Below are 17,313 nucleotides of genomic sequence, written 5' to 3'. Positions count from 1 at the left end.
TATTTCTGTGTTCGATTCATGTCTGGGTGTGGTCGGTATAATCCCAAAGTACCGAAATATTTTCCTTACCTGCACGTAAACTCAGGATGCTTCGGTGGAACTTCATTTCCCTTGCGATTGATGTATGATCGTCCCATTAAAAGAGCTTGTTTGATCTTATTATGCTTGTATTCGGATGAGTTACTTTCTTCCCTTTTTCTGGGACTCGGAATAATAGGATCATCCATGGTAAAACTATTTAATATACAGCAAACAATGCGAACAAACACTATTACCTCTTTACAGTAACTTACTGTGGCAAAAAGAGGTTAAGTTTGTTGCAACAAAAACAACCAACCAGCTGCTTGCTACAGCCACAGAGGAATATTTTTTTAAAGGGCTGATTTGAAGCAAATCCGCCCGTTTAATAAAAACCATGATTTAACAGCTGGCTTTACTTGTATAAGGAGATGACATACAGGCGCCCTTTTAAAAGAAACTGATAAAGCTATCTTCAAAGAACACAAAACATTAAAAAAGTGAATTTGACAAAAAATGTCGAATCCGCCCTTTTAAAAAACACTGATTCTAATATGAAAGATACTTCAAATTTAACTAACAGGAGCTGTAGATACTTTCAACTGAAGTTTGCCAAAAACGCTGCAACATAAGTTTAAATTAAATTTTTATAGAATATTAAGAATACAATGCTTGATAAATAGAATAATGCAAATATCAAACATAAAGTTAAAATCTGACTTTTACTGCAGATTACACGAGTGAAGAATTAAACCCATTTAATACATTAGAAATACTTTTAATACACTGTTGTAAACCCAATGCTGTAACCTTTTGTATAAGAGTGCATGAAGAATTGGCTGGCTTACTTGACGTTGTGGTAAGACATTTTTATAATGGCTTAAGCAAGCCAGAGAAACACTATCATTCCTCAAAGATAAATTTTTTTCCGAAATTACAGCCCAAAAAAGAAGACTTCCATCGCGAAAAACTTATTAACTTTAACTAATATCGATGCTATCTCCATGAAGTGTCTCTTGTTTAGCTATTCTTAACTTTCATATGACAAGGAAACACTATTTGAGAGTTGATTTATCATAAAAACTATTTTCTTTACCGCCAGTCCTCTTTTAAATATTTGTTAATGTTCTAATCATAACAATCATAATTGAGCAGAATTGCACAGCTTTGTAACAGTATTTGTACACGCATTCTAGGTCACACATCAATTGGAAAAGTAACACAACTAGAAATATTTATTTTAACGATTCTTTGTTAGTGCTTTATTGATACATTTTTTGCATTAATGCTTTTTTGTAATTCTATGTTTGTTGTTCCAGTGCTTAAAGTCTTCCTCTGGATACTTATAGTAATCGCCTCCATCTGGCTCGTATTTACTAGTTTTCTCCTCAAAGGAGCTTATCAGGTTAGTTGTATTTTAAGTTTCCTTATTTTAAAGTACGCTCAGAAGACAGGGTTAACCAGTATGGCCATTGTAGTGCTCATACTAATAATCCAGTGCCGTGTCTACTACGTCATGGGCTAGGGCCTACTGATAAAAAGTAAAATAACCACTATCTTGACCATTTAGTCATTCCCAAAGTTAATTTGAAAACTACTCATAAAATTATATTAAGTTACCTATAAATCATAGTATCGGGTCTCTTTAAGGGTGTGAAAAAATGAAATACCAAAAGTAACTCAATAGCTGCTGATATTTTGGTTCGACATAATCTGGTTGAAGATGACCCTCCTCTACACATGGAAAATATTCAAATATTTTGATTATATTAGCAATTCTTAGGAATTTGCTTAATTGGAAAACCTGATATTCATGACATGGCTAGACAAGACTTGCTAAATATTACTTTGGTTTTAGGCAACAATTCGGCCGGTTTATAGATCTGTCTTGGAGAAGCGGGTCGTATTAGTGTTAGAACATGTAGCGGTGATATTTATTTTAAATGTACAGTGGATAAGGGGTTCAATAACTCTAAATCCATATAATATAATCAGTAACGGAAATGGTGATTGACACTACTAGACTAAAAATAGCATACTTAGCACTATACCCACCACATTTATTGTTTTGTATTTTTGGTTAAAGGTAAAACAAAAACTTGCTTACCCCTAACTGTATTATACATACCATATTTTAACATCAGATCCAGGGCAAATATAGTGGTCATAGGTAAAAATAACTAAAACATACCTAGTGACTGGACCTATTGCACCTATTCAATGGTTGACCGCCTTATCCAAGGGCCAACCTTCCTATCCAAAAGCAAAGCTGACGTTATGGGTCACACGACCGTAAACCGACATACAGTAAAATATAAATCTATTTTTGGTTTATTATAATTTTTTATAATTATAGTTATGTAATTTTTTAGTTTTATGTAAGTGTGATATGTTTAAAGTAGCCTACCATAAATATATTACTTTAGATTTAAACTTGTAATGAAAATGTATTACTTTACAGGGGAAGCCCGAGTGCGTCAAAGTGTGGGTGTATTTTTCAATTGTAATTCTGATAATTGACTGCTTCATTAAGGTTGAGAAGTTTCTCAGCTTCAGCAGATTTTCCAATCCTCTTGAGCTCCTTTCCATTCGTAAGTATTTAAATATGTTTTACAACTTCAATTCAGTGATAATACAGATCTGCATGGAACATATTACACACATAAAATATACACTTAAAAATCGATGACAATATTTTACTACCACTCTCTTGCGTTGTTGTACCGTTACAAGTCCTAATTTCCCGAATTTGGATTGATGCGTCAATTTCAAATTCGTCAATACCGCATTGCCATTACCAAAAGCCTATAATTAATCTGCTAATTTTGGATTATTTACTTCTATTTTTTATAATTTTGTACATTACAAATACAATATCAACAACTGGGACTCTAACGAACATAGATATGAGTAATTATTGAAATTATTGGAACATGTTTAAATAGCAGCTGATAATTTCAATGAATATTATAAATTAGCAGCTGATACACATGGGTTTGAATGAATATTATATACTTTTACCTTTCATAAACCAAAAAGACTTGTCTTTGTTGTTATAGTTATTTACAAAAAAACATATTTTCATTCCTAGAGTATTTTGTTAGAGGAAAATACTTAGTCTACCATATTTTCTATGGGAAAATATAAACATAATGTGTAGTGCATAGAATGTACAAATAAGTACGGTAAATAATGTTTTACTTTGTAATTGATACCTTTTACGCTAATGGCCCTATAACACAATAACATGAAATGAAAAGTTTCTTTATTGAATACAACGTAAAACATATTCAATTGGCGAGGTTAGGACTATTAAGTCCTCTCTTACACCTAACCATAAACATGGTGAATATATTAAGTTTTATGTGTTTCAAATTAAAGTAAAACGGAACAAAAATTTAATGTTATTCCATAATGTTAAGGTGCAATTTAGTTTTAAAATTCGATTTATCCAGGGCACAAAATAATATGTATAATGGTACAGAAATAACACTTTTAATATATAACTGAATTGACATGGATGCATTCAAATTTTGAGGAGTGTAACTACATTTAAAGTATATATGAATAATAAGGTACATTTACATTTCTTGAGTGTGAGTAAAGATGTTATTTAAATGAATCTCCTATTAAAAAAACATGTATCGAACTATAATAACTTGAGAGGATTTAAAACATAATGTATATCTGTAAACCATTTATAAAATTATTTCAGGCTAGGTATAAATTATTGTTAGTATGTGAAAATGTCATACCCAAACTTGGTTAGAATTCGACTCCCTGCATTATAATACACAGACGCTAGCCGATTAATTCAATCAACATAAGCAATATTTGAGGAGTATATCATGTCACCACATTGTACCCTTTCCATAACATATACATTGTGTTCTATAGAAAATTCAGCTCAATGTATTAATATCACAGATTTTATTTCACACAGAATAATATAGCTTACTGCTCAAAAAATAACTTTTAAAATACGTGAATTGAATTTAAAACAGCTGGTTTTCCTGCGCTGAAGATGCTACTTTTGTGGATTGGAAATACACCTTACTATATGACTCTGTACCAGTCCCAATATTAACCGTATACAATCGATGGCAATATTTTTAATTTTTCCTTGGTACTCGTATGGCCAGCTGTTGTGGTCGCCACAATTTTGTCGGAAGCGCAGATTAATTTTTTGCCGTAATTTTATCTCAGCTCGTATGTCAGGCTGTACTGGCCAACATATAATACGTCCATTTCTCGTAAGGTGACTAAACACATCGGTTATTTTCTAATATTCTATTTGTTTTATAATGAATGGTGAGTGCTCAAACCTATCATCGACCAGCTGTTTTGTAAAGTAAGTTTTAGCTAAAGCAGTTCATTTTAACTTAGTTTATAATTCTTTTCTAAACATTGACAGTGCAAACAAGTTGAATGACGCGTAGTGGGCCTATACACTGAAGTGATAGAGACCAAGAAGACGTGTACTAACTATTCTTGAAACTGAAAACTATTACGTAAAAACATTGTAGACTAAAAAATGTAAAATAGTTCATTTCTGAGTATAACATGCCTACTTAATATTATTTATTTGTATATCTTCTTAAGAATATTCGTATAAGAGTTAAATTTCCCAAATGTATATTTATCTTTGTATTAGAAAGATTCATTAAAAATAAATTAGTTTTCATTTCTTCTTTAAACAATTAAATTACTAGGCAAATGACGTGGAGGATAATTAAATCCATTCACTCAAAATAGAACGATCGATACAGGCAGGGGAATCGATTGATTGAAACTATCGATAGTATGTTTTTCTGTTTAAAACTTCTAATGTAAGTTAGTATTCTTGTTGTTATTTCTTAGTTTTATGATTTTGAATGTTCACTTTTGTTATGTTTCAGCTTTGATTTCATACTCCATTTGGGTAGTCTACAGTTTCTATAGGCAGCAGATCCAGGATTCAAATTACTGCTAGAGAGCACTAAAAATTATAGGAAACCATGTACTCGTATTTACATCACCAATAACATTACAACTGTATCTGAGTACTTGTAAGCTTACATAGTATTTTCAGGAATAATATTTAAACTACTGCGTACTTTAATATCACCTTCAACAAAGATTTAGCTTTAAGTAAATATTTTTATTACTACTCGCATGGTTTTTATGTTTATAATCATATTAGATAGTACACAGCCACTGTCTAAGATGATGATATTTTATTAGAGTAGGCTCAATATAAAGCCATTTATGTAATATTATCTGTAAGTATTCTTACGAGGAATATGTTTAGTGCTGTCAAAGTTCAAATATATAATAAAAATGAAAATGTTGTTTTATTTACTTTTTGTTAGATTTTGACAATATACAAGAACTCAAACTCAAATCATCTTTATTTTTTTCTTGTACATTTTTACAATATTGCCCTGACATAATATCAAAAAGTAGATATTTGCACCTGAAGTACATTGCTGTCTATATTAACAGTTTGCATCTACTAGCTAAATATTCATTTATGTACATAAAAAGTAGTCTATAGAATAAAATTCAACAAGTGAATGCAAGGACTTTTCTGATAACAAGTATTTTAGTTGGTTTTTTAATTTATTGTTTTCCTCAACATCCTTGGTCTTCTTAGGAATATAATTAAAAATTATTATTCCGAATTATGAAGTAACTTACTATTTTTCAAATACTCTAGTCTATGTTGAGGTAAAATGGTGTCGTTTTTGTTTATAGTGTTTTAATAGTGGCTATCAGATGACTGTTTTAATAATGTTTGTAATTTCTGATATGAACGACATATTCAAAAATACAGAGTCTGTACACAGCAAAAATTTTTAAATCAGAAAAGTGATGTTTATCTGACTAATCGTATTTTAAATTTAATATTGTTCTAAGTTCTTTTTTTGAAAATTTCAAATTTTGTCAAGAATTTTGATGGCAATGCCCACATACACACAGAAACTATACAAAATATGAGATTGGACATGTACGTAGAAACATACCATTAACACAGGAAAATTGCAGATATATGTTGATCGTTTCAGTGCAAATATTCCAAAATTTATTTTCTTAATTGATACATTCAACGCGAAAGCTACAAATAAGATTTTGCTTCATTAACAGTTCTAAAATTTTTGTTCAATGGAACAGTTCCAGTTTATCATTGATCATAATTTTTAGATTAATTGGATTTTTGTATGAAATTAAATAAAGTGTGTTATATTTGATTTAATAAATAATAGATTCTTACTTAAAAACGCTTTAATGTTTTAAAATATTTAATTGCAGCACTTCCCAATTCAATTTTTCTTTTAGCAGATATAACCAAAGTCATCTGCATGAAGTTACAGTTGGTTTTTTAATGTGGTCATAGTTTGAGGGAGATGTAGGAATATAATTTAAATAAAAAATAAATAATAGGGGTCCCAAGAACTAACCTCAAGGTACTCCATTTCTAATAATTACTTGAGTTTGCAGTTTTTAATCTTATTGTAAAGGATTTGAGTTATTTCAACGTACAACCTCCTATAGGATAGTTAAGATTCAAATGACTTTAAATGTATATTTTTAATTCTAAAGCTTTGAAGTTTTAAGCTTGCTTTCATGTTATATGCTATCAAAAACCTTAGATCATGGCCCCCACAGGGGTGGGCATGGTTAACCTCTGGCTCAGGGCCCGGGTGTTGGGAGAGGCCGGGTCCGGGCATGAGGCACATTAACAAAAGTTTATTCAAACATATAATAAAATTCAAATTAAAAATATAGCCTCTTTCAAATAAAAACCGAACAAATAGTTGAAGCAGAGAAAGCAAAAAGTAACGATGATCATGGTGTGAGTCCAAATTACAGCAACACTTTCATTTTAAACGATCCTGGTTCTTGGTCTTAAGTAATTACTGATAAACTGAGACAGGAAATAACATAATCATACACTGGATTTTCTGCTTTTCAGACCAGATCAAACTCATTTCCTTCCGACATTACAGGAAATCATTTTCATCAGACACTGCTGTATATGAAAACAGGTAATAACGGAACAAGTAAACTATTTCCACGTCAATATAAATGTTGAGCGAATCAAAAAGCACTATTCTCTATTTTCCATTCTGCATGTTTGAATCAAATCAAATTTAACTGCTGTATGTATATTTGTATATTTTTGTGAAAGTAAAATCTTTTTTGAGTCGATTATTTTAATATTACAGTGGGTAAAATGATGGTTTTATGTAATTATGGTTTTTAATACACAATTAGCCAAGTTTCAATGCTGTGTCATTTTTATTATAGGCATTGCTTATTGGGTGTACCCACTAATAGAAAGCCTAATGATAATATAGTTAAGAGTATTCAATGAGCATTAACAGTGCAAGGTTAATCCAATCGTGAAAACTCAATGAATCATGTTTCACGATATAATTAAAATTACGTCATTTTGTATATGAATGAAGCCATAGTTAAACTACTTATTTGATTTAATAGCATCTTGAAAATGGAGTTTTAATTAGTTTAATTACCTCTAAATAAAACAGTAATATAATTTTGTTTACTTCCCGATGTTTCCCAGGAAACAATTTAAGGTTTTATTTTAGAAAAAAAGAGTTCACTGTTACAATACAGAATTTTTCTTTGTAGAATTTTGCGGATAACCCAAAAGTTGACCTACGAAGGGACACACCTCTACGTGAAAAATTAAATGATTTGTGCGAAATATATTGTACTCGGCCAATATTTGATGTATGACTAAACGTATGGTCTTATTTTATTTAACTGATATTTAATATGTACTGAAACATAAGAAATGTCAAGTTTCATATATAATTTTCATTACAATCCAAAATTACTTTTTATGAAATCAAACCAATGAAGCATGAAAATAACAAACAGAAATAATTTTTCAGTACCTGCCCTTAGATAATTACTCGTAACTGTTTTCAGTAAAGTACTAGATTATTATTTTTTAACGTATGCACTATTATGTGTAACGTGGAACGTGTGCACAATGGAACAGCTTCATAGACTCAACACTGCCCAAAAATCCGTAGGATGGTACTCACAAAAATATGTCAAGGTTACGCACAAAAGTATTACTATTGTTTACGTGTAAATTTTCCTCTATAGAGGACGATTGTGCTTGTTTTTTATTCTAAATAGACAACAGGTAACCTAAAGTCACTTTTATTTAGTCTTTTAACAGATATTGTGCATAATTTAAGCTTTATGGTAAATAAAGCATTTTATTATTGTCAGTTAAGAAGTTTGTATTTGTCTGTCAATGTTCATAAAGGCGTTCATTGTTGATAACATTACAATATATCTATTAGGTTTTAATTTATTAGGAAAAAATTTACTTGGCAACAGATCTTTATATGCTTTAAATTATAGAACTTGGATTTTAGCTCAACTGGAATGAGATATTCTGGAGCTGCCGTTAATTAAATCTTTCTATTGTGAGCTACTCACTGAACACTCCAATGTCGACTGTATTTTTTCACAGTAAATCTGTGTGTATCTAAATTTACATAATTTAGGTACCGTTAGGTTTGTGATAAAAATAATATTATGACAATTTTAAAGATAATTTCATAATATTGTTTTGTAACTGGCATTCCTACCGTAAACATTTGATAAAGATTTGGTTTGATTGAATTTTTGATTAGATTTATAAAAAATTAGAGCCTAATGTTAAAGAAAGCGTATTCAAAGCTAGGATTTTTCACAATAAGGAATTAATTACTTGTTTTTGAATTATAAACAAATAAACTATATAAAATCTTTGCAATACAACAAATATATCCTTAAAAATTACAATATAATTAGATGTTTATTTTTGTATTCAGTAGGGGGTGTTTATTCATCACACTAACAATGTACAGGCGCTTATTCAGCACCCCCTGATTACAGGGTGTGCTAAATCAGGAAATGTACACGCTCAAGGTGCTGAATTAGGATCCCTTATTCAGAGGGTGCTAATTCAGGCCTACTGCTTGAAGAAACTAATTCTATTTATGGGAATCATGGAAAGTTGTCGCGAGGGAGTAAAGGTGTATCCACGTATCAATGAAAACTACATTACTTCTACCGCTCTATACGGTACAGACCACAGTTGACAATCTAATGTACTAATATTTTGTATAAACAGTGCAGTACACAATCCTTGACATACATGCATTTAATTTTCAAATATTCTCAATTGAATTGTTCCCATATGACTATTAAAACGTTTTGCACTCCAAAATTTAATATATATTAACAGTTAATAGAGGTGCACAACGGTCTGGGCACACTCATCTGAACACGGGTTGTCCTATCACAAATTACATGAGTACCAACAACAGTTGAACAATAAACAACAACAAAATAGATAAAAAACAACAAAAAACAAAATTACTAAATAGGGGGTTTGATGGAACAGCATAATTTGACATTCTTATATATTGTTCAAAGAATACTTCCTTTTTTACTTATTTCAATATAAAATGGTATGGTTGCCATTTTGACAGGTGAGAACGTGAATCTTCAAATAACACAACAGGTCTTGATTAGAGAAATATATATAGAATTTTCTGACTTTATCATTACCTTTTGGTAAAAAACAAAAAAAAAAGAAAACAACACAGACAGTAACTTATCAAGATTTGATTGTACAGGGTGACCCAAGAAATATCCCGTACTATGATTACCTGCATCGTTATCGGTAGACGAGCAAAAGAAGTTCTAGTAGTCACATTCCTTCAATAAAATCCACCCGTTGGTAGTGGGTACTATGGCCTGATCAGGATTGTTTAGTCCATTTGGAGCAAAATTAGCTTTAAAAACAATACTTATTACTTTTGGTTTTAAGAGCTTTTCATTTACGATTGAACGAATTTGACAATTTCTTGATTTGAAAATTTTGTTACAGAGGGTTTACAACTTAAAACATTCGATCCAGTCTAGAAAAAAATCATATAGGCGACATAACAGTTATTGAACCCTGAAAACGATGAGGCAGTCCCCGCAGCGTTCTGGAAGAAAACATGCCGTAGACGCTGAGATAAAAGCCTACCTTTCTGAACTACATTAATGAGGAAAGTTCTTTGTTTAAAGTTTGTTATTGAAGATGAAATATGTTACAGAATAACAGGATATCGGATATTTGCCATCGTTATGGTTACAAAAGGTATAGCACAACGTTTCGAGGATTGAAATCTGTCCTATTCATCATATGAGGGTAGTATTAGTACATACAAAAATAGGGTACAGAAAGAAGAAACGAGGGAAAAGAAAAGGGTTCAAACATACCTAAAAGCTGCTTGGAGTAAAGTCCAGGCGTTGTTACTGCAGATAATGCATGTCCCGAGCACAAGTCACGAGTACGAGAAACGAAACCATACATCACACTGGCACAGATAAAAGTGGGATACTAACATGAAAATCATCGATGTCGGCTCTTTCTTTGGCACCGAGATGAGTCATCTGAAACAATGGGTCAGGACTTACGAAAGGACAACCTTGATGTGTGGTTTCAGAATATGGTTCTACGTTCTAAACTGCTCATGTATTAATGCAAGTGTTAGGAGCCGTTTGCCTTGAAAATGTGCCTCATTCCACGGTAATATTGAACCACCGTACACTTTCTAGACTTTTAATTTTTTGTTTTACTACCAGATATGCTGTCCTTAGATTTGTCTAAAAATCATATGAAACCACAAGAGAGTAGCAATCCGTGTCTGGTTTGGAACCGTATGTGCGTGGAATATATCCGTACTAGAGTAGCAAATGTATTTAATTTGATGATAGGAAATGTCAATTAAATTTCTTAGCCGGAAGGAGACAAGGAAATGAATAGTTTCGTAGTCGATAGTGTCTTACAAGACTATCAAGAGAGTGGAGATCCCTGTCAGCTTCAAAACTACCTGTCTATGGAATATAATTTAACCATCTAGTGTGAGTTGAACCCGATAACAAAGTGGGGAGATCGTATTGACGATGTGCATTTAGATAAAAAGGTCTTACATCTTCAACGATGTTTTGGGGTTGTACAGTTAGAGATTTCTTAAAATTATACATGTATTCAGTATTTTAATGTGCTATAAATACATGTTTATTATTTTATAAATATCATCATCAAAAATCACATTAAAAATAATGAACATAGGTACTTATGGATATACACATCACGCAATAACTTTTCTAATTTATGTGGGGATAATACGAGGTTATAGCATTGAATGAAGTTATACGTTTATTACAATTATCTTGTGACACAACATCTATCAACATCATTTTCCAAACATTTAACCCAGCTAAAAAGAGAAAATTCTTTCGCTCAGTTAGATTCAATGTTCACATTATTTGTGTAAACTCTTTGAATAAAGAATCAACGCTTTTGTTAGGGACTGTTTGGCTTACGCTTCAACAAATCCATGTATTGTGTCAACAACAAAGCTTTCAATTTCGAACCCGTTTTTACACAAGTAAAATCATCATAAAATCCTAACATAACGATAAATAGAATATTTTCCGTTTTTAAAAATGATCTGGAAATATGATTGCCAGTTGTGTATATAAATAAGCATCGCGAATTTTTACTATTAGAAAAAGAATATGTCTAGAATTACTATCTTTACTGTAAATAGAAATTCATATATTATCATGCCGAAATTTAAACATTAAATTATATAATATGCAACGACCCGTGTGTATATATATATATATAAAAACAAATAAAAAGTGTGTTAACAGTATACATTCTGTTTAGTTTTTTTACGAACAAATGTGGAGGAATGGAATTCGTTACACCTTTCTAAGAAATAGAAGTCACTGTTACAACTTGAGATTTTTTGGAGAGCTGCTATAAATTTAAAAAAGTAAAGACCCATTAGCTAACACCTCATTTGAAACGCCTTAGTACAAGAAGGTAAAAAGTGGAAACTAGAGCTTTCTATCTCAACCTAGTAAACAAGGGTTCCTAATTGAAATTAATTAAGCATGGATGGATTCGGCTCAACCTTCAATGGACAAAGATAGAAAAATGAAACTCAGGACACCCTCTAGGAAACAAAAGCGAATCATTTCCCCAAAATAGGCATTTCGGAGGTAATTTACAGTTTATAAATGTTGATGTAAAATTACGTTAAACAATAAAACTGCTAAAACTTACTGACCTGTGTCTTGTTTATATCAGATGATCTAACTAATTTTCCAAGACAGTGTAACAATGTCCAAGCCGGTTGAAGAAACTTGAAACGGTACGATGTATGAGCCCGGGATGTGTTTAATCTCCGCTAATATTCTGTCCATAATGTCGTTAATAAACTTGGGTTTCTTTTTTTAGACGTTGTGTGTAATGGAACCACACACAAGTTAGTTAAGTAGAGATAGACCTGAGGATATCACAATACAATTTTGAATAGATCTATATCTCAACTAACCAATATATAAGGGATTCAATGAACGTCAAACTGAATTATAAAGGAAATAATATTTTGATTTCTAAACGTTTCTGATACAACCATCATTATTGTCAGGGTCTTATTTAATATTCTGACATATTATGATGACGCTACGAGTGATGTATACTGTGTGTTATTGTTACCACTAAATTACTTATTCACCACCACACGAATTTTACCAATTTCGCAGATTCCAAGCTACAGAAACAATATTTTTGATTAAGAAATATTTCCTTGAGCACAAAACTGTCTTTACTTAAAAGAAACATAATTGTCAGTAGATTATCCGTTCAAACACTAGACTGCGCCGTTTCACATTTAGTTATTTAAAACCTGCTAAGGCGTGTTCCTCTATATTACTTATTTAATTGTAACTTTATCGGATTCTATTCTTCAGCAGTTTTACCTTCAATAACAACAACAGAGATTTCTTATTTTTTTCAATTATTTACTTACTTATTTTTTAAATTGGAATCTTTCGTAAGGAAGTCGTGGTTCGAGTAAAGGAGTAGAACTGTCTGAAGAGAATAGAGTGGTAGAGACTAATGGTGATATAATCTTGTGCTTCCTTAATATAGTAAACTTTTTTAAAGCCTATCTATTCTGATATAATAGGATTATCAAAAATATGAATACACTTATTTAAGAATATAGAAAATACGAATACATTTTTATTTTTCTTATTAGCGTATATTGCAAAAAGATTAATCTATAATATGTAATATATAATGCTTAATAAAAGCAGTTTCTCCTAAATACCAAATAATGTGTTTTTCCATACATTTCCTGCGTTTCTGTAACTTGAGAAATCGAGTAAATGAAAATCTATAGTATTTGATCTAATCATAATTCTTAGTTTATGCGGCTGGTGTCATAGCTAACATCGAACTTTTCTGGTTTAGAAAACGTCCAAAAATTGACTACACTAGTAAATATTTGTTCCCTCTGTGGAAAACCGTTATAGATCAACATAATTTCAACCAAAAATGTACCATCGTCCCTAGAGGTGGTTTTAAATAGGATTAGTTTTTTAGAGATTAGGTGAAGACTATCTACGGCTAATATGACTGTGCAAAGAGGTGGCTCTTCTTAAGTCCAGAAATACTGGAGAGAAGAGTGGATGTCAACCTCATAAGTTGAGAGCAGAGACATACAAACCACATACTAGAAGGGTGCCGAGAGAATGATGCTCATGAGTGAGCAGGTGAGGGTAAATGGCAGCACCTACCGGTATGACAATGGGACCAAACCAATTTAATGTGCTGTAAGCCAGGATGTTGGGCGTCACCCGCCAGAATACTACCGGTATGAGTTAGTTGCGTGGTAAATCCAATACAATTTTTTCCAAATAAAGGAGAGGAAAATTGGAGTTCAGTAAACTACCAGAGAGAGATTGCTCTGCGACATGGACCGCAGTTTTGTATGGACCGAAGTTTTGGAGAGACCGACAGCAGTCAAGGGGTATTGCAGACTACACGTTTCTAACAGCTGAGTGGCGCGATCGCTGATAGATTTGACCTGCCGTCAGGGTCAAGTGGAGAGCGTAAAACTTAAATATTTCCGTTTTGGGCGGTAATCTTAACGAGTGCATTGCCTAAATTCACAGTGGGTCCTCATCACTTTCAGTGGGTGTGGGCCGAAAGTGTTTAAAGGGATATTTATCATCCTTTCACCAAGCTAGTTATTAACGTGTCTACGCCATTTATCATTCGCTAACAAGAGGTTAGGGGCAATGCGATTTAGAGATTTCACTAAGACTGACAAAATATTTTGAAACTCATTTATAATAGGTAAATTAGAATTCTGACGGATTGTAGAGTCAAATAAGTTAAATAAAGGTGCTAATTGCAGCGAGGATTCGCCAGTGTTTTATATCTAATTTAGAAATATTGACGCTCTAAGAGAAGGTGACTGGAACCTCGTGTTAACCTTAGCAATTAAAAGAGATGGACTGAGATATAGGCTCTATGGTCACGTTAATAGCACTGGGTATTTGGACATAAAGAACCATTTATTTGATCTACGCCCTGGGATAGCACTGTGCTGTCCGTGGTTTCATATTATTCCCAAAGACCTACAAAGATGCTGAGTATATGAAGGTGAATTCGAGTAAGGAGAGTGATGCTGCAATTTTCAAGACATGTTCAATAATGTTTTTTGCACTTTGATAGATTCATTAAATGTATGCTTAAATTTGCGCTTTAATTGATTGATTATTATTTAGATTTTTAAAACAAAAGAACACATTATATAAAATAAAACAAAACAAAACAATAAGCACAGTGTACAACACGGGCCAATACCTATTGCAAATATTAAATAAATTTAAAAATTTAAAAATCAGGACTGCCGAACAGTTCCAAGAATTTTATAAGAGAGAGATACGTGCCTAATTAGTAAGCTTACATAGTTAAGGTTAATCTTAGTTACAGTTTAGTCAGCCCCAATAATAGGATTCAGTAAAAAACACGTAACTATCGCAAATTGAATTGTTGTGTTGACTGAGATAAGTTATTATATGTTATTATAGAAAATCTAAATTACTAATTGAATAGGTTGTTTCCAATAATGAGTACAAATGGTCGTTTACTGATTCTTTTGATTTTAAAAGAGAAGGACATTAATAACTAATAAATTTTATTTATTTCACATAGTATTACTTTGATTAAATAACAAATAAAATTTTAAATAATCATGTTTAGATACGATGTGTAAAATAACTATAAATTATATGAGTCTCCGTACTTACATAATGTCTGTTTATTAGGACTAATATATAAGTTATAAAGCAGATCTTCCTTTTGAAACCCATCCTTTGATTTATTTTCAGTAATTTCTACTAGGTAGAGGGGTGTTTTTGTTACATCCTTTTATTTTGAGGGTATATATGACTTATGTTAGAAATTTTATTCTTTGATTTCCACAAAATGTTTTACAATAATTTTTTGCTAGAAAGAGTAATTACTGGCAATCTATTGTTGAAAAAATAGTTTCCAGCCAAGCGCAACTACAGCTTTGTTTGCTTGTGAAGAGAGATGGAAGTGGTATTTACTAAAATAATTATAACCTGACTTACCTTGTTGAAAAATTTTAATTGCATTATTGGAAATAATGGGATATTATTTTATATTTGTCTTTACATGACTGTAGTTTTGTTATTATTGATAATAATAAATTTCGCAATGCATGAAATAGGGTTACATTTTACCCTGAACAAATACCAAGTTTTATTTGCATCCTATACAATAAAAAAATACGTGACAATCGTTTTAAAACTTTCTTTAGTTTTTTCTTATAAACTTCGAAAAACAATCTTATTTTAATTTAAATTCTTTCTTTTTATCTTTTTAAGGAGACTGAAAATCGTTTTAAGCCTTATTCTGCCTTTTCTGCCTTATTTTATAACCTCTTTAAAACTATAATTCTTTCCTTAGACGAAGCTTTCATTATTTCATCATTTACTTACAGTTATTTATTTGTTTAAATACTAATGTTTAATTTACGTTTTTTGTTATCATTATGGTTTTTATGTATACCAATGTAAACATCATAATTTCACTAACACAGTGATACAATAAAGAAATATTTCAAATGTTTCTAACCCCAAAGTCCCAGATTTTAATAAATAAAGCCATACTGTTGATGACTGAATTAAAACAAAACTGTATATCTTTGTAACTATATCCTTGATGTATAAACCAATAGGACAGATGCCTGTTTTCGAAGAGTTGTCTTGCTGTTGTTTTAACATATATCACTGATGAATATATTATTTCAAAGACAATAATAAAATAATAAATATATATATATATATATATATATATATGCTTAAAATAAAAAATACCTATTTTATTTTCCTTATAGTCCGATGAAACTTAGATGTATAATTGAAACATAAATATTAGACATCGAAACTAAAAGAATTGTCCTCTAGTCAGATTATTTAAACAGTAAATTCCTACTTGACAATATTTTATGATTGATATCTCCTAAATTTCTGATCTTGACTTTCGTATACCATCTCTTATATCATTACTACTGCATTTAAAACTACTCCTCCTCCGCCCTATATACTATATATTTGGCTGTACATGTAACTACCATTTGGTTTGATCCTATCAAACACCCATTAAACATATAATCATTTAAACAACGCATATTAAGAGACTACACGTACTACAAATCTATTTTTCTGTTTGCAAATATAAATACTCCATTCTTTGACAATTTTGAATTTCAATTCTGTTTACATCAAGATATTATATATTATCAATAGCATATATTCAACACATAAAAAAGCGGAATCCAATGAGAAAATTGTACTACTCACAACATGTTTATATTTGTGGATATCGTACTAAATGAAAGTTTATGTGACCAAAGAAGAGATGTAATTAAAAACCAACAATGTGATAAGCTTTCAAAGTGAAGTGGCTTTGTTAAGACCTAAGTTATACTGCTGCAGTGATTCAGTGTTTGATACTGCAAAATGTCAGGAGATATTTCGAACGTGGCATACCTTATATGCAGCTATGAAATACGGCTAAGTAGAATTAAAAGTTAATAATTAAAACATTTAGATACATCTCTGAAATGAAAAAATCAACTGTAGGATGAACAAATTAGGAAACAAAGAACGCTTTATTTAAATAAAAAACAGTTTTAGGCGATATCTTTACATTTGCAAAACCTTAAATGTTCTTATATCAGGATTTGCAAATATAGGATTATGTATGATTTAAATTAAGTATGTATCTGATGCCACTGTTAGGTTTGCTATGTTTCTCCAATAAAGAAAGTATAATATAGGTCTGAAACACCTACTTTGGATCAAAATTCCCTATATAAAAGTCTGGAC

Source organism: Homalodisca vitripennis, chromosome 2 (assembly GCF_021130785.1).
Source record: "Homalodisca vitripennis isolate AUS2020 chromosome 2, UT_GWSS_2.1, whole genome shotgun sequence".
Classification (NCBI taxonomy): Eukaryota; Metazoa; Arthropoda; class Insecta; order Hemiptera; family Cicadellidae; genus Homalodisca; species Homalodisca vitripennis.
This window is presented reverse-complemented; position numbering follows the sequence as displayed.